Below are 17,197 nucleotides of genomic sequence, written 5' to 3' on the forward strand. Positions count from 1 at the left end.
AGCAATCTTGTATACAACAGATCTTTTATATTATCCAATGAACTTTGAGCTTACTGAAATGCTTCATGCTTGTCTCTTGACACACCGCGGCCACGATAACACTGTATGACACATGGATCGCGTGAAGTTCATGCACGAAGCACACTACTAACAAGCTGATTATCTGAAACAGTTGTGTTAATAAATAGAGACATGCAAAACACACAAAGATGGGGGGCTCGCGGACTGGAATTGGGAACCGCTGTTCTAACTGATTACAGCAATCTGTTTATATTATCCCATATAGCTACTTGCTTTCTAAAGGCTTGCTCCAGGTGAGGCTCAAACTCATAACCTCAGCACTGCTCTGCTGTTTTACAAGTACCAGGCACTGACTGATTGCGCCACAACCGCGTTAACAACACCGTGTTCTTTAGTTAGACTTATCATTCAAGTTGTTCCATTAGTTTTCTTCTAACTGATCTAAGCAATCTGGTTTCCAACAGATCTTTTTTTATTATCCCCTGTACTCTCATTAGCTACTGAAATGCTTCTTGCTTTCTAAAATTTTGTTCCAGGTGAGGCTCGAACTCACAACCTCGGCATTGCTCTGCTATGTACTGTCTTATAAGTACCGCGCGCTAACCGATAGCGCCACTGGAGCTATTAAATCTTGAAAAAATTCCAAACACCATCGTCTTTAGTTAGATCTATCATTCAAGTTGTTCCATGAATTTTTTTCTGATTACAGCAGTGATCCTCAAATCTGGCTCGGGAGATCCACTTTCCTGCAGAGTTTAGCTCCAACCCTAATCAAACAAAACTACCTGTGATTTTCTATTGATCCTGAAGACATTGATTAGCAAATTCAGATGTGTTTGATTAGGGTTAGAGCTAAACACTGCAGGAAAGTTGGTCTTGCCAGCTGAATTTGAGGATCACTGGATTACAGCAATCTTGTATACAACAGATGTTTTATATTATCCAATGAACTTTGAGCCTACTGAAATGCTTCATGCTTGTCACTTGACACACTGCGGCAACGATAACACTGTATGACACATGGATCATATGAAATTCATGCACGAAGCACACTACTAACAAGCTGATTATCTGAAACAGTTGTGTTAATAAAGAGAGACATGCAAAACACACAAAGATGGGGGGCTCGGGGACTGGAATGGGGAACCGCTGTTCTAACTGATTACAGCAATCTGTTTATATTATCCCATGTAGCTATTTGCTTTCTAAAGCCTTGCTCCAGGTGAGGGCTCAAACTCATAACCTCAGCACTGCTCTGCTGTTTTACAAGTACCAGGCAATGACTGATTGCGCCACAACCGCATTAACAACATGTTCTTTAGTTAGACTTATCATTCAAGTTGTTCCATTAGTTTTCTTCTAACTGATCTAAGCAATCTGGTTTCCAACAGATCTTTTTTATTATCCCCTGTACTCTCATTAGCTACTGAAATGCTTCTTGCTTTCTAAAATTTTGTTCCAGGTGAGGCTCGAACTCACAACCTCGGCATTGCTCTGCTATGTACTGTCTTATAAGTACCGCGCGCTAACCGATTGCGCCACTGGAGCTATTAGATCTTGAAAAACTTCCAAACACCATCGTCTTTAGTTAGATCTATCATTCAAGTTGTTCCATGAAATTTTTTCTGATTACAGCAGTGATCCTCAAATATGGCGCGGGAGATCCACTTTCCTGCAGAGTTTAGCTCCAACCCTAATCAAACAAAACTACCTGTGATTTTTCATTGATCCTGAAGACATTGATTAGCAAATTCAGATGTGTTTGATTAGGGTTAGAGCTAAATACTGCAGGAAAGTTGATCTCGCCAGCTGAATTTGAGGATCACTGGATTACAGCAATCTTGTATACAACAGATCTTTTATATTATCCAATGAACTTTGAGCTTACTGAAATGCTTCATGCTTGTCTCTTGACACACCGCGGCCACAATAACACTGTATGACACATGGATCGTGTGAAGTTCATGCACGAAGCACACTACTAACAAGCTGATTATCTGAAACAGTTGTGTTAATAAATAGAGACATGCAAAACACACAAAGATGGGGGGCTTGCGGACTGGAATTGGGAACCGCTGTTCTAACTGATTACAGCGATCTGTTTATATTATGCCATGTAGCTACTTGCTTTCTAAAGGCTTGCTCCAGGTGAGGCTCAAACTCATAACCTCAGCACTGCTCTGCTGTTTTACAAGTACCAGGCACTGACTGATTGCGCCACAACCGCATTAACAACACCGTGTTCTTTAGTTAGACTTATCATTCAAGTTGTTCCATTAGTTTTCTTCTAACTGATCTAAGCAATCTGGTTTCCAACAGATCTTTTTTATTATCCCCTGTACTCTCATTAGCTACTGAAATGCTTCTTGCTTTCTAAAATTTTGTTCCAGGTGAGGTTCGAACTCACTACCTCGGCATTGCTCTGCTATGTACTGTCTTATAAGTACCGCACGCTAACCGATTGCGCCACTGGAGCTATTAAATCTTGAAAAAATTCCAAACACCATCGTCTTTAGTTAGATCTATTATTCAAGTTGTTCCATGAATTTTTTCTGATTACAGCAGTGATCCTCAAATCTGGCTCGGGAGATCCACTTTCCTGCAGAGTTTAGCTCCAACCCTAATCAAACAAAACTACCTGTGATTTTTCATTGATCCTGAAGACATTGATTAGCAATTTCAGATGTGTTTCATTAGGGTTAGAGCTAAACACTGCAGGAAAGGTGATCTCGCCAGCTGAATTTGAGGATCACTGGATTACAGCAATCTTGTATACAACAGATCTTTTATATTATCCAATGAACTTTGAGCCTACTGAAATGCTTCATGCTTGTCTCTTGACACACCGTGGCCACGATAACACTGTATGACACATGGATCGCGTGAGGTTCATGCACGAAGCACACTACTAACAAGCTGATTATCTGAAACAGTTGGGTTAATAAATAGAGACATGCAAAACACACAAAGATGGGGGGCTTGCGGACTGGAATTGGGAACCGCTGTTCTAACTGATTACAGCAATCTGTTTATATTATGCCATGTAGCTACTTGCTTTCTAAAGACTTGCTCCAGGTGAGGCTCAAACTCATAACCTCAGCACTGCTCTGCTGTTTTACAAGAACCAGGCACTGACTGATTGCACCACAACCGCATTAACAACACCGTATTTTTTAGTTAGACTTATCATTCAAGTTGTTCCATTAGTTTTCTTGTAACTGATCTAAGCAATCTGGTTTCCAACAGATCTTTTTTATTATCCCCTGTACTCTCATTAGCTACTGAAATGCTTCTTGCTTTCTAAAATTTTGTTCCAGGTGAACCTCGGCATTGCTCTGCTATGTACTGTCTTATAAGTACTGCGCGCTAACCGATTGCGCCACTGGAGCTATTAAATTTTGAAAAAATTCCAAACACCATCGTCTTTAGTTAGATCTATCATTCAAGTTGTTCCATGATTTTTTTCTGATTACAGCAGTGATCCTCAAATCTGGCTCGGGAGATCCACTTTCCTGCAGAGTTTAGCTCCAACCCTAATCAAACAAAACTACCTGTGATTTTCTATTGATCCTGAAGACATTGATTAGCAAATTCAGATGTGTTTGATTAGGGTTAGAGCTAAATACTGCAGGAAAGTTGATCTTGCCAGCTGAATATGAGGACCACTGGATTACAGCAATCTTGTATACAACAGATGTTTTATATTATCCAATGAACTTTGAGCCTACTGAAATGCTTCATGCTTGTCTCTTGACACACCGCGGCAACGATAACACTGTATGACACATGGATCACATGAAATTCATGCACGAAGCACACTACTAACAAGCTGCTTATCTGAAACAGTTGTGTTAATAAAGAGAGACATGCAAAACACACAAAGATGGGGGGCTCGCGGACTGGAATTGGGAACCGCTGTTCTAACTCATTACAGCAATCTGTTTATATTATCCCATGTAGCTATTTGCTTTCTAAAGCCTTGCTCCAGGTGAGGCTCAAACTCATAACCTCAGCACTGCTCTGCTGTTTTACAAGTACCAGGCAATGACTGATTGCGCCACAACCACATTAACAACACCGTGTTCTTTAGTTAGACTTATCATTCAAGTTGTTCCATTAGTTTTCTTCTAACTGATCTAAGCAATCTGGTTTCCAACAGATCTTTTTTATTATCCCCTGTACTCTCATTAGCTACTGAAATGCTTCTTGCTTTCTAATATTTTGTTCCAGGTGAGGCTCGAACTCACAACCTCGGCATTGCTCTGCTATGTACTGTCTTATAAGTACCGCACGCTAACCGATTGCGCCACTGGAGCTATTAGATCTTGAAAAAATTCCAAACACCATCGTCTTTAGTTAGATCTATCATTCAAGTTGTTCCATGATTTTTTTCTGATTACAGCAGTGATCCTCAAATCTGGCTCGGGAGATCCACTTTCCTGCAGAGTTTAGCTCCAACCCTAATCAAACAAAACTACCTGTGATTTTTCATTGATCCTGAAGACATTGATTAGCAAATTCAGATGTGTTTGATTAGGGTTAGAGCTAAACACTGCAGGAAAGTTGATCTCGCCAGCTGAATTTGAGGATCACTGGATTACAGCAATCTTGTATACAACAGATCTTTTATATTATCCAATGAACTTTGAGCCTACTGAAATGCTTCATGCTTGTCTCTTGACACACCGCGGCCACGATAACACTGTATGACACATGGATCGCGTGAGGTTCATGCACGAAGCACACTACTAACAAGCTGATTATCTGAAACAGTTGTGTTAATAAATAGAGACATGCAAAACACACAAAGATGGGGGGCTCGCGGACTGGAATTGGGAACCGCTGTTCTAACTGATTACAGCAATCTGTTTATATTATCCCATGTAGCTATTTGCTTTCTAAAGCCTTGCTCCAGGTGAGGCTCAAACTCATAACCTCAGCACTGCTCTGCTGTTTTACAAGTACCAGGCAATGACTGATTGTGCCACAACCACATTAACAACACTGTGTTCTTTAGTTAGACTTATCATTCAAGTTGTTCCATTAGTTTTCTTCTAACTGATCTAAGCAATCTGGTTTCCAACTGATCTTTTTTATTATCCTCTGTACTCTCATTAGCTACTGAAATGCTTCTTGCTTTCTAAAATTTTGTTCCAGGTGAGGCTCGAACTCACAACCTCGGCATTGCTCTGCTATGTACTGTCTTATAAGTACCGCGCGCTAACCGATTGCGCCACTGGAGCTATTAGATCTTTAAAAAATTCCAAACACCATCGTCTTTAGTTAGATCTATCATTCAAGTTGTTCCATGAATTTTTTTCTGATTACAGCAGTGATCCTCAAATCTGGCTCGGGAGATCCACTTTCCTGCAGAGTTTAGCTCCAACCCTAATCAAACAAAACTACCTGTGATTTTCTATTGATCCTGAAGACATTGATTAGCAAATTCAGATGTGTTTGATTAGGGTTAGAGCTAAACACTGCAGGAAAGTTGGTCTTGCCAGCTGAATTTGAGGATCACTGGATTACAGCAATCTTGTATACAACAGATGTTTTATATTATCCAATGAACTTTGAGCCTACTGAAATGCTTCATGCTTGTCACTTGACACACTGCGGCAACGATAACACTGTATGACACATGGATCATATGAAATTCATGCACGAAGCACACTACTAACAAGCTGATTATCTGAAACAGTTGTGTTAATAAAGAGAGACATGCAAAACACACAAAGATGGGGGGCTCGGGGACTGGAATTGGGAACCGCTGTTCTAACTGATTACAGCAATCTGTTTATATTATCCCATGTAGCTATTTGCTTTCTAAAGCCTTGCTCCAGGCGAGGGCTCAAACTCATAACCTCAGCACTGCTCTGCTGTTTTACAAGTACCAGGCAATGACTGATTGCGCCACAACCGCATTAACAACATGTTCTTTAGTTAGACTTATCATTCAAGTTGTTCCATTAGTTTTCTTCTAACTGATCTAAGCAATCTGGTTTCCAACAGATCTTTTTTATTATCCCCTGTACTCTCATTAGCTACTGAAATGCTTCTTGCTTTCTAAAATTTTGTTCCAGGTGAGGCTCGAACTCACAACCTCGGCATTGCTCTGCTATGTACTGTCTTATAAGTACCACGCGCTAACCGATTGCGCCACTGGAGCTATTAAATCTTGAAAAAATTCCAAACACCATCGTCTTTAGTTAGATCTATCATTCAAGTTGTTCCATGAATTTTTTCTGATTACAGCAGTGATCCTCAAATCTGGCTCGGGAGATCCACTTTCCTGCAGAGTTTAGCTCCAACCCTAATCAAACAAAACTACCTGTGATTTTCTATTGATCCTGAAGACATTGATTAGCAAACTCAGATGTGTTTGATTAGGGTTAGAGCTAAACACTGCAGGAAAGTTGATCTTGCCAGCTGAATTTGAGGATCACTGGATTACAGCAATCTTGTATACAACAGATGTTTTATATTATCCAATGAACTTTGAGCCTACTGAAATGCTTCATGCTTGTCTCTTGACACACCGCGGCAACGATAACACTGTATGACACATGGATCACATAAAATTCATGCACGAAGCACACTACTAACAAGCTGATTATCTGAAACAGTTGTGTTAATAAATAGAGACATGCAAAACACACAAAAATGGGGGGCTCGCGGACTGGAATTGGGAACCGCTGTTTTAACTGATTACAGCAATCTGTTTATATTATCCCATATAGCTACTTGCTTTCTAAAGGCTTGCTCCAGGTGAGGCTCAAACTCATAACCTCAGCACTGCTCTGCTGTTTTACAAGTACCAGGCACTGACTGATTGCGCCACAACCGCATTAACAACACCGTGTTCTTTAGTTAGACTTATCATTCAAGTTGTTCCATTAGTTTTCTTCTAACTGATCTAAGCAATCTGGTTTCCAACAGATCTTTTTTTATTATCCCCTGTACTCTCATTAGCTACTGAAATGCTTCTTGCTTTCTAAAATTTTGTTCCAGGTGAGGCTCGAACTCACAACCTCGGCATTGCTCTGCTATGTACTGTCTTATAAGTACCGCGCGCTAACCGATTGCGCAACTGGAGCTATTAAATCTTGAAAAAATTCCAAACACCATCGTCTTTAGTTAGATCTATCATTCAAGTTGTTCCATGAATTTTTTCTGATTACAGCAGTGATCCTCAAATCTGGCTCAGGAGATCCACTTTCCTGCAGAGTTTAGCTCCAACCCTAATCAAACAAAACTACCTGTGATTTTTCATTGATCCTGAAGACATTGATTAGCAAATTCAGATGTGTTTGATTAGGGTTAGAGCTAAACACTGCAGGAAAGTTGATCTTGCCAGCTGAATTTGAGGATCACTGGATTACAGCAATCTTGTATACAACAGATCTTTTATATTATCCAATGAACTTTGAGCTTACTGAAATGCTTCATGCTTGTCTCTTGACACACCGCGGCCACGATAACACTGTATGACACATGGATCGCGTGAAGTTCATGCACGAAGCACACTACTAACAAGCTGATTATCTGAAACAGTTGTGTTAATAAATAGAGACATGCAAAACACACAAAGATGGGGGGCTCGCGGACTGGAATTGGGAACCGCTGTTCTAACTGATTACAGCAATCTGTTTATATTATCCCATATAGCTACTTGCTTTCTAAAGGCTTGCTCCAGGTGAGGCTCAAACTCATAACCTCAGCACTGCTCTGCTGTTTTACAAGTACCAGGCACTGACTGATTGCGCCACAACCGCGTTAACAACACCGTGTTCTTTAGTTAGACTTATCATTCAAGTTGTTCCATTAGTTCTCATACGAGAGCTCTCTCGTACTGCGTCTTAGCTAAGACGCTACGGGAAAAGTCTCTTTTCACGAAATACTGAAGCAAAAAATTATCCTTAATTTTGTATTTTTGTAAAGCGCATTTGCAGCAGTACACAGCCATAGGCGAGACGGCTCGTTCGCTCATTGGCTTGTTCTGCGGCAACTGCACAGCCTATCGAGCGCGGGCTGATGCAACATCAGACCAATAAGGGCGCTTCGCGCCCTTCTTGCCACTTCCCGCCGAAACGGGTGTGGCCCAACCTATAAAAGGAGCTCGAAAAGGCTGACTCACCTGATTTTTCATCTCTTCAGCGAAGCTCACGCATCGCTGGATCACGGAGGAAGCAAGCGCCGTCTGAGAAAGCACATCAGCAGGACGAGCCATTCTGAAGCTGCTGGCATCGCCGCCTTCCATTGCCGTTCCTGCTGCGCTATCCGGCGCCTATATCCTTTCAATCCTGTTATATACAAGCTGTTCTTTATGTGTGTGTGTGTGTTCGCCCTGCGACACACACTCGTAAAAGAGCTCGCGTCTTTTTTAAGATGCCTTCCTGCGGCTCGTCAGAGCCCCACTCAGCGAGGGAGACCGGTACGTCATCTGTGTCTCCTGCCTGGGTGAAGATCATGCAGCGCTCGCTCGCTGACGGCGGATGCCCCCACTGCGAGCTGTTGCCATGGTGACTCTGAGGACTCGCCTGGCCTTTTTCTCTGAGCCTGCATTCTCCGCTGCGCTGAGGCGCCGTAAAAGCATCGCTTCCAGCGGATTCCGGAACCGTCTTCAGCTCAACCGAGCTCGCCGGTTCGCCCTGCTTCACCGGCCCCCCCCTGCATCGCTTCCCGGTGGGCAGCGCCCGCTGTTTGCCGGCGCGTCGTCCGAGGAAGTCGATCTCAGGGCCGCGTCGGGGGAAGAGGACACGCGCTCTCTGCTGGCTTCGGGCAGTGATGGCTGGGCGAGCTCCGAGGATCTCGCGCCTTCTGCTCAGAAGCCCAGCAGACGAGCTGACATCGAGAAGGAGCCGGGGCGAATGCTCGTGTTGGCCGCGATGTGTCTCGGCCGCGAGTGGTTTGCACCAGCGCCCCCCCTCTCGTTCCCGGCTGGATGGTATTTCCCTTTCGGATGAGCGTACTTCTCAAAGCCCGCCTCATTTCTTCCTGAGCTTCACGAAGAGGTGGCGAAGGCTTGGAACGCTCCATATTCAGCACGAACTCGTTCGTCTGTCTCACTAGCATTCTCCACACTGATGATGCTAAAAACAGGAACTACCACTCACTTCCGCCGGTGGAACAGGCGATAGCGACGCACCTTTGTCCGCCCTCTGCTGGACGGCGGCAAAAGCGGTGTTGCCATCTAAAGCCTCCTGTGTGACGCTGCGTCGGCACTACTAACGATGGCTGCTTCATCGAAGCGCAGGTGTACGAGTTCCGCTGTGGCCGAGCTCTCACCCAAGCGCGCCGCTGTTTCAGTTCCAGGAATTGTGACTGTCTCAGCGTTTTCTGCAATGCGCAAGCCTGCACAGTTGCCCGCTTGCCTGCACACAAAAGCCGTTATCACAACAGCTTCAGCAACGCAGCTCGAGACCCCCGTTCTCGCTCTACTGGCCGTCGCCCCGCGCCGCGGGGACCGCGGCAGAGGATTACGGTGAGGCCGGGAGCCCCGAAGCCATCCTGGGAAAGCCATCTACGCATGCTGCATGACGCTGCGTCGGCACTACACACGATGGCTGCTTCATCGAAGCGCCGGTGTACGAGTTCCGCTGCGGCCGGGCTGTCACCGAAGCGCGCCGCTGTTTCAGTTTCCAGAGATTGTGACTGTTTCAGCGTTGTTTGCAATGCGCAAGCCTGTACGGTTGCCCGCTTGCCTGCACACGAAAACCGTTATCACGGCTACCCAGATATTTCCCGAAAAAGGTGTAATTTCTGGTGTCCCGGCCACGGCCGATGGTGCTATAAATGTAGTGACGATGCCCACTGCTCAGTGCCCATCTCCGCATATAAGCACAGCCCTTCACACAGGGCTCGCGCCTATAAAAGCGACTCAAGTCGATCACGCGCACTACATAGTAGACGTGCCCACTCCTCAGTGCCCACAATCACTATGTCACACGCGTCATGTGGTTTCTGTAAAAATGAAACCCGTGCACGTTCGTCCGGCCACGGCCGATGGTGCTATAAATGTAGTGACGATGCCCACTCCTCAGTGCCCATCTCCACATGTAAGCATAGCCCTGCACACAGGGCCTGCGCCCATAATGTCGACTCAAGTCGGTCGCGCACACTGCATAGTAAACGTGCCCACCCCTCAGTGCCCACAATTATTATGTCACACACGTCATGTGGTTTCTGTAAAAACGAAACCCGTGCATGCTCGTCCGGCCACGGCCGATGGTGCTATAAATGCAGTGACGATGCCCACTACCCAGTGCCCATCTCCACATGTAAGCACAGCCCTGCACACAGGGCTAGCGCACATAAGATCGACACAGATCGGTCGAGCGCGCCGCATAGTAAACGTGCCCACTTCCCAGTGCCCACATACACTATGTCACATACGGCGCGGGGCTTCTGTAAAAATGAGACCCGTGCACGTACATTCTGCACAGGCAGACAGCGAGTTAAAAGTGGTAAAAGTGCACACATGCAGCCCACGGTTACTCGCAGATATATCGAGTCCCACGGGACCCGCTCAGCCTCCCTCCAGTCGGTTAAGCGCCGGAACGGGGTCGAGGAAGAGCGATCTGCCCGCTGTGATCAGCGCGCTCCCCGCCTCAGATGCGCAGCACACTCGAGCGCCGCCGTTGCCCAGTCAACAGAGCGCGTTTCGCATCCAGCCCTTAGCCATTCATGCAGATGCATGGTCAGTGCTTCCAGGGGTTTCGGATTGGGTGCTAGGCATTATAAAGAGAGGCTACTCGCTACAGTTTTCTCGACGCCCACCGTGCTTTTCAGCGCGCGTCAAAACTACGGTCAAAACAGAAGTAGCACACATACTTCGGGCCGAAATATCAAAACTGTTGAGCAAAGGGGCTGTAGAGCCTGTGTCTCAAAGCGAGGGGGGGCTGTACAGCAGATACTTTCTGGTGCCCAAGAGAGACGGGGGTCTCCGGCCCATACTGGATCTAAGACAGCTGAACAGGCATTGATGAAACACAGTTTCAAAATGTTCACGACCAGGAAGCTCCTCGCGCAGATTCGCAGAGGGGACTGGTTCATGTCAATAGATCTGAAGGATGCGTATTTTCAAATACAGATAGCGTCAAACCACAGGCGATATTTGAGATTCGCCTTCGAGGGCCAGGCATACCAGTTTGCAGTCCTGCCATTCGGCTTGTCCGTAGCTCCTCGTACGCTTACGAGGTGCATGGATGCAGCGCTCGCTCCTCTTAGACTCAGAGGCACACGAGTGCTGAATTATTTGGACGACTGGCTGGTTCTGGCCCGATCATGAGCGGAGCTCATGGACCACAGAGCCGTTTTACTCGATCACCTCGAGAAGCTCGGCCTCAGTGTCAATTGGGTGAAGAGTTCGCTGAACCCCAGTCAGACGATCCTGTTTCTGGGTATAGTTCTGAACTCGTGTTCCATGACGGCGCGGCTGTCACCACAGCGCGCGATGAGCATTCAGCGTGCAGCGAGTTCTTTCCGCTGTGGCGCGACTGTGTCGCTCAAACACTGTCAAAAGATGCTGGGTTTCATGGCCTCAGCATCTCCGGTTCTGCGGCTGGGCCTGCTCCGCATGCGCCCCCTGCAGTTCTGGCTGAAGGCTCGAGTGCCGCGCAGAGCGTGGGCGTCTGGCCGGCTGCATTTCAAGGTCGATCAGAGCTGTGTTGCGGCTCTAGCACCTTGGACAGCGAACGGCTGGTACCGATCAGGTGTAAGCCTGGGGACTTCCCCGAGTGTGAAAATGGTGTCGACGGACGCCTCCACTTCGGGATGGGGAGCGCTGCTCGAAGGCAGACCGTCCTTTGGCCTATGGTCAGAACGGGAAAAGCTCCATCATATCAACTGCCTGGAAATGCTGGCAGTGGAGAATGCGCTGACGCGCTTTTGTCCCCATATCAAGGATCACCACGTCGTAGTCCGTTCGGACAACATGTCCGTGGTGTCCTACATAAATCGCCAGGGCGGTCTCGGGTCCCGAAACCTGTACAGGCTGACGGAACGCCTCCTGATTTGGGCTCAACGCAACGTGCGCTCGCTGAGAGCGGTGCATGTGCCTGGACTGCAGAATCTGGGTCCAGACAGGCTGTCCAGAGGCAATGTCCCTACGGGAGAATGGTCTCTACACCCGCAAACAGTTCGGCTGTTGTGGGAGAGATTTGGCATGGCGGAGGTGGACCTCTTTGCGTCCCACGGAAACGCTCACTGCCCCACATTCTTTTCCAAGAACGAAAGCGCGCTGTCACGGAAATGGCCGTGCTGCCCGCTTTATGCGTTCCCTCCCGTCTCCCTCCTTCCGCAGGTGATAGAACGGGTGAGAGAAACGAGATGTTCAATACTGCTTGTGGCACCTCTTTGGAAGAACCATCCATGGTTCCCAGATTTGATGCAATTAGCAGATGTCGCCCCATGGCCGGTACCGTTGAGGAGAGATCTCCTCTCGCAGGCCAGGGGCTCGATTTGGCACCCTCGACCGGAGTTGTGGTCCCTCCATGTATGGGCACTCAACGGTTACCCGCTGATCTCGCAGGGGGAGTGCTAAATACCATCACTCAGGCTAGAGCTCCGTCGACACGACGTCTGTATGCCTCGAAGTGGTCGGTGTTCTCCAGCTGGTGCACAGCTCGAGGTTATTCACCCCTTAGTTGTGAGGTGACGGAGGTCCTCTCCTTCCTACAGGAGCTGTTGGATAAGGGCAGAGCCCCATCCACGCTCAAAGTTTATGTGGCGGCCATCGCGGCGTTTTCTGAAACGGCGTCCGGTCAGTCAATAGGAAGGAACGATTTAGTCATCCGGTTCCTCAGAGGAGCTAGGAGGCTGAATCCTCCCAGACATCCGTCAGTCCCTATGTGGGACCTCGCGGCGGTTTTGGAGGCCTTGAAGGGTCCCCCTTTTGAGCCTATCCAATCGGTTAGCCTTCAGCATCTGTCGTTCAAGACAGTATTCTTGTTGGCTCTCGCTTCTGTGAAGCGTGTGGGTGATTTGCACGCGCTCTCGGTGAGCCAGTCGTGCTTGGAGTTTGGGCCCAATGACTCAAGGGTCATACTCAAACCTAGGCACGGTTATGTGCCGAAATCCCTCAACACACCGTTTCGGGCTCAGGTTATTGCCCTGTCTGCCCTGCCGGTGTCAGGGGAGGATGGAGACTCGAGTCTTCTTTGCCCTGTCAGGGTTTTAAGAGCTTATGTGTCTCGCTCTGCTGCCTCTCGGCAGACGGAGCAGCTATTTGTCTCGTTCGGTGGACGTTCCAAAGGAATGGCTGTTTCGAGACAGACTCTATCCAGATGGATAGTTGACGCCATAGCGTTAGCTTACGCTTCCAGGGGCCTTCAGTGCCCATTGGGCGTCAGAGCACACTCCACAAGAGGCGTCGCCTCGTCGTGGGCGTGGTCTACTGGGATCTCCTTGCAGGATATATGTATGGCGGCGGGTTGGGCCTCGCCGTCTACATTTATCAGGTTCTATAACCTGGAGGTTCCCGCCTTGCAAGCAAGGCTGCTGTCGGTATAGAAGAATCAGGGCCCTGAGGGGAATTCTGAATTCATGAGCGCTAGGCGCTGCCGACTGTTATATGGGCAGTATTGCGTAAGACCCGCATTGCCACATTGGTCAGGCCTTGCCTCGGCTGTGTGATGTCATATTGCCGCATCTACGGATGCTGCTAGATATGGGACGGAGGGTTTTTCCCCCTTTTTTCTGTCCCGGACTCTCTGTGAGTCCCTCAGGTGACTGTGCACTGTAAATCCTGGGCGTTGCTTCAGGTTTATCGGTGTGTGATCCCTGCGCGCACGGCGTTTTACATCGGGTTCCCGTAGCGTCTTAGCTAAGACGCAGTACGAGAGAGCTCTCGTAAGAGAACGTACTCGGTTACTAAACGTAACCTCGGTTCTCTCTAGAAGAGCGAACGAGTACTGCGTTCTCTGCCGTGCGTACGATTCACTCTGGTTCGCTTCGGCGATGAAATAAATCAGGTGAGTCAGCCTTTTCGAGCTCCTTTTATAGGTTGGGCCACACCCGTTTCGGCGGGAAGTGGCAAGAAGGGCGCGAAGCGCCCTTATTGGTCTGATGTTGCATCAGCCCGCGCTCGATAGGCTGTGCAGTTGCCGCAGAACAAGCCAATGAGCGAACGAGCTGTCTCGCCTATGGCTGTGTACTGCTGCAAATGCGCTTTACAAAAATACAAAATTAAGGATAATTTTTTGCTTCAGTATTTCGTGAAAAGAGACTTTTCCCGTAGCGTCTTAGCTAAGACGCAGTACTCGTTCGCTCTTCTAGAGAGAACCGAGGTTACGTTTAGTAACCGAGTACGTTTTCTTCTAACTGATCTAAGCAATCTGGTTTCCAACAGATCTTTTTTTATTATCCCCTGTACTCTCATTAGCTACTGAAATGCTTCTTGCTTTCTAAAATTTTGTTCCAGGTGAGGCTCGAACTCACAACCTCGGCATTGCTCTGCTATGTACTGTCTTATAAGTACCGCGCGCTAACCGATAGCGCCACTGGAGCTATTAAATCTTGAAAAAATTCCAAACACCATCGTCTTTAGTTAGATCTATCATTCAAGTTGTTCCATGAATTTTTTTCTGATTACAGCAGTGATCCTCAAATCTGGCTCGGGAGATCCACTTTCCTGCAGAGTTTAGCTCCAACCCTAATCAAACAAAACTACCTGTGATTTTCTATTGATCCTGAAGACATTGATTAGCAAATTCAGATGTGTTTGATTAGGGTTAGAGCTAAACACTGCAGGAAAGTTGGTCTTGCCAGCTGAATTTGAGGATCACTGGATTACAGCAATCTTGTATACAACAGATGTTTTATATTATCCAATGAACTTTGAGCCTACTGAAATGCTTCATGCTTGTCACTTGACACACTGCGGCAACGATAACACTGTATGACACATGGATCATATGAAATTCATGCACGAAGCACACTACTAACAAGCTGATTATCTGAAACAGTTGTGTTAATAAAGAGAGACATGCAAAACACACAAAGATGGGGGGCTCGGGGACTGGAATGGGGAACCGCTGTTCTAACTGATTACAGCAATCTGTTTATATTATCCCATGTAGCTATTTGCTTTCTAAAGCCTTGCTCCAGGTGAGGGCTCAAACTCATAACCTCAGCACTGCTCTGCTGTTTTACAAGTACCAGGCAATGACTGATTGCGCCACAACCGCATTAACAACATGTTCTTTAGTTAGACTTATCATTCAAGTTGTTCCATTAGTTTTCTTCTAACTGATCTAAGCAATCTGGTTTCCAACAGATCTTTTTTATTATCCCCTGTACTCTCATTAGCTACTGAAATGCTTCTTGCTTTCTAAAATTTTGTTCCAGGTGAGGCTCGAACTCACAACCTCGGCATTGCTCTGCTATGTACTGTCTTATAAGTACCGCGCGCTAACCGATTGCGCCACTGGAGCTATTAGATCTTGAAAAACTTCCAAACACCATCGTCTTTAGTTAGATCTATCATTCAAGTTGTTCCATGAAATTTTTTCTGATTACAGCAGTGATCCTCAAATATGGCGCGGGAGATCCACTTTCCTGCAGAGTTTAGCTCCAACCCTAATCAAACAAAACTACCTGTGATTTTTCATTGATCCTGAAGACATTGATTAGCAAATTCAGATGTGTTTGATTAGGGTTAGAGCTAAATACTGCAGGAAAGTTGATCTCGCCAGCTGAATTTGAGGATCACTGGATTACAGCAATCTTGTATACAACAGATCTTTTATATTATCCAATGAACTTTGAGCTTACTGAAATGCTTCATGCTTGTCTCTTGACACACCGCGGCCACAATAACACTGTATGACACATGGAACGTGTGAAGTTCATGCACGAAGCACACTACTAACAAGCTGATTATCTGAAACAGTTGTGTTAATAAATAGAGACATGCAAAACACACAAAGATGGGGGGCTTGCGGACTGGAATTGGGAACCGCTGTTCTAACTGATTACAGCGATCTGTTTATATTATGCCATGTAGCTACTTGCTTTCTAAAGGCTTGCTCCAGGTGAGGCTCAAACTCATAACCTCAACACTGCTCTGCTGTTTTACAAGTACCAGGCACTGACTGATTGCGCCACAACCGCATTAACAACACCGTGTTCTTTAGTTAGACTTATCATTCAAGTTGTTCCATTAGTTTTCTTCTAACTGATCTAAGCAATCTGGTTTCCAACAGATCTTTTTTATTATCCCCTGTACTCTCATTAGCTACTGAAATGCTTCTTGCTTTCTAAAATTTTGTTCCAGGTGAGGTTCGAACTCACTACCTCGGCATTGCTCTGCTATGTACTGTCTTATAAGTACCGCACGCTAACCGATTGCGCCACTGGAGCTATTAAATCTTGAAAAAATTCCAAACACCATCGTCTTTAGTTAGATCTATTATTCAAGTTGTTCCATGAATTTTTTCTGATTACAGCAGTGATCCTCAAATCTGGCTCGGGAGATCCACTTTCCTGCAGAGTTTAGCTCCAACCCTAATCAAACAAAACTACCTGTGATTTTTCATTGATCCTGAAGACATTGATTAGCAATTTCAGATGTGTTTCATTAGGGTTAGAGCTAAACACTGCAGGAAAGTTGATCTCGCCAGCTGAATTTGAGGATCACTGGATTACAGCAATCTTGTATACAACAGATCTTTTATATTATCCAATGAACTTTGAGCCTACTGAAATGCTTCATGCTTGTCTCTTGACACACCGTGGCCACGATAACACTGTATGACACATGGATCGCGTGAGGTTCATGCACGAAGCACACTACTAACAAGCTGATTATCTGAAACAGTTGGGTTAATAAATAGAGACATGCAAAACACACAAAGATGGGGGGCTTGCGGACTGGAATTGGGAACCGCTGTTCTAACTGATTACAGCAATCTGTTTATATTATGCCATGTAGCTACTTGCTTTCTAAAGACTTGCTCCAGGTGAGGCTCAAACTCATAACCTCAGCACTGCTCTGCTGTTTTACAAGAACCAGGCACTGACTGATTGCACCACAACCGCATTAACAACACCGTATTTTTTAGTTAGACTTATCATTCAAGTTGTTCCATTAGTTTTCTTGTAACTGATCTAAGCAATCTGGTTTCCAACAGATATTTTTTATTATCCCCTGTACTCTCATTAGCTACTGAAATGC

The 17,197-nt window shown here is 46.2% G+C and overlaps 10 non-coding genes across 10 annotated transcripts; all 10 read right to left on the minus strand.

Moving 5' to 3' along the window:
* Positions 1 to 549: 549 nt before the first annotated feature.
* On the minus strand, positions 550 to 643 carry trnai-uau (transfer RNA isoleucine (anticodon UAU)). The gene is made up of 2 exons: positions 606 to 643; positions 550 to 585 (listed from the first exon to the last, which is right to left on the minus strand). It is a non-coding gene; the product is annotated as a tRNA-Ile (tRNA).
* An 832-nt stretch (positions 644 to 1,475) lies between these two features.
* Positions 1,476 to 1,569, minus strand: trnai-uau (transfer RNA isoleucine (anticodon UAU)). Its single transcript has 2 exons — positions 1,532 to 1,569; positions 1,476 to 1,511 (listed from the first exon to the last, which is right to left on the minus strand). It is a non-coding gene; the product is annotated as a tRNA-Ile (tRNA).
* An 834-nt stretch (positions 1,570 to 2,403) lies between these two features.
* Positions 2,404 to 2,497, minus strand: trnai-uau (transfer RNA isoleucine (anticodon UAU)). The gene is made up of 2 exons: positions 2,460 to 2,497; positions 2,404 to 2,439 (listed from the first exon to the last, which is right to left on the minus strand). It is a non-coding gene; the product is annotated as a tRNA-Ile (tRNA).
* Positions 2,498 to 4,243: 1,746 nt separating this feature from the next.
* Positions 4,244 to 4,337, minus strand: trnai-uau (transfer RNA isoleucine (anticodon UAU)). The gene is made up of 2 exons: positions 4,300 to 4,337; positions 4,244 to 4,279 (listed from the first exon to the last, which is right to left on the minus strand). It is a non-coding gene; the product is annotated as a tRNA-Ile (tRNA).
* Positions 4,338 to 5,170: 833 nt separating this feature from the next.
* Positions 5,171 to 5,264, minus strand: trnai-uau (transfer RNA isoleucine (anticodon UAU)). The gene is made up of 2 exons: positions 5,227 to 5,264; positions 5,171 to 5,206 (listed from the first exon to the last, which is right to left on the minus strand). It is a non-coding gene; the product is annotated as a tRNA-Ile (tRNA).
* Positions 5,265 to 6,096: 832 nt separating this feature from the next.
* trnai-uau (transfer RNA isoleucine (anticodon UAU)) lies at positions 6,097 to 6,190 on the minus strand. The gene is made up of 2 exons: positions 6,153 to 6,190; positions 6,097 to 6,132 (listed from the first exon to the last, which is right to left on the minus strand). It is a non-coding gene; the product is annotated as a tRNA-Ile (tRNA).
* Positions 6,191 to 7,024: 834 nt separating this feature from the next.
* trnai-uau (transfer RNA isoleucine (anticodon UAU)) lies at positions 7,025 to 7,118 on the minus strand. The gene is made up of 2 exons: positions 7,081 to 7,118; positions 7,025 to 7,060 (listed from the first exon to the last, which is right to left on the minus strand). It is a non-coding gene; the product is annotated as a tRNA-Ile (tRNA).
* A 7,317-nt stretch (positions 7,119 to 14,435) lies between these two features.
* On the minus strand, positions 14,436 to 14,529 carry trnai-uau (transfer RNA isoleucine (anticodon UAU)). The gene is made up of 2 exons: positions 14,492 to 14,529; positions 14,436 to 14,471 (listed from the first exon to the last, which is right to left on the minus strand). It is a non-coding gene; the product is annotated as a tRNA-Ile (tRNA).
* Positions 14,530 to 15,361: 832 nt separating this feature from the next.
* trnai-uau (transfer RNA isoleucine (anticodon UAU)) lies at positions 15,362 to 15,455 on the minus strand. The gene is made up of 2 exons: positions 15,418 to 15,455; positions 15,362 to 15,397 (listed from the first exon to the last, which is right to left on the minus strand). It is a non-coding gene; the product is annotated as a tRNA-Ile (tRNA).
* An 834-nt stretch (positions 15,456 to 16,289) lies between these two features.
* Positions 16,290 to 16,383, minus strand: trnai-uau (transfer RNA isoleucine (anticodon UAU)). The gene is made up of 2 exons: positions 16,346 to 16,383; positions 16,290 to 16,325 (listed from the first exon to the last, which is right to left on the minus strand). It is a non-coding gene; the product is annotated as a tRNA-Ile (tRNA).
* Positions 16,384 to 17,197: the final 814 nt, after the last annotated feature.

Source organism: Carassius carassius, chromosome 46 (genome assembly GCF_963082965.1).
Source record: "Carassius carassius chromosome 46, fCarCar2.1, whole genome shotgun sequence".
Lineage (NCBI taxonomy): Eukaryota > Metazoa > Chordata > Actinopteri > Cypriniformes > Cyprinidae > Carassius > Carassius carassius.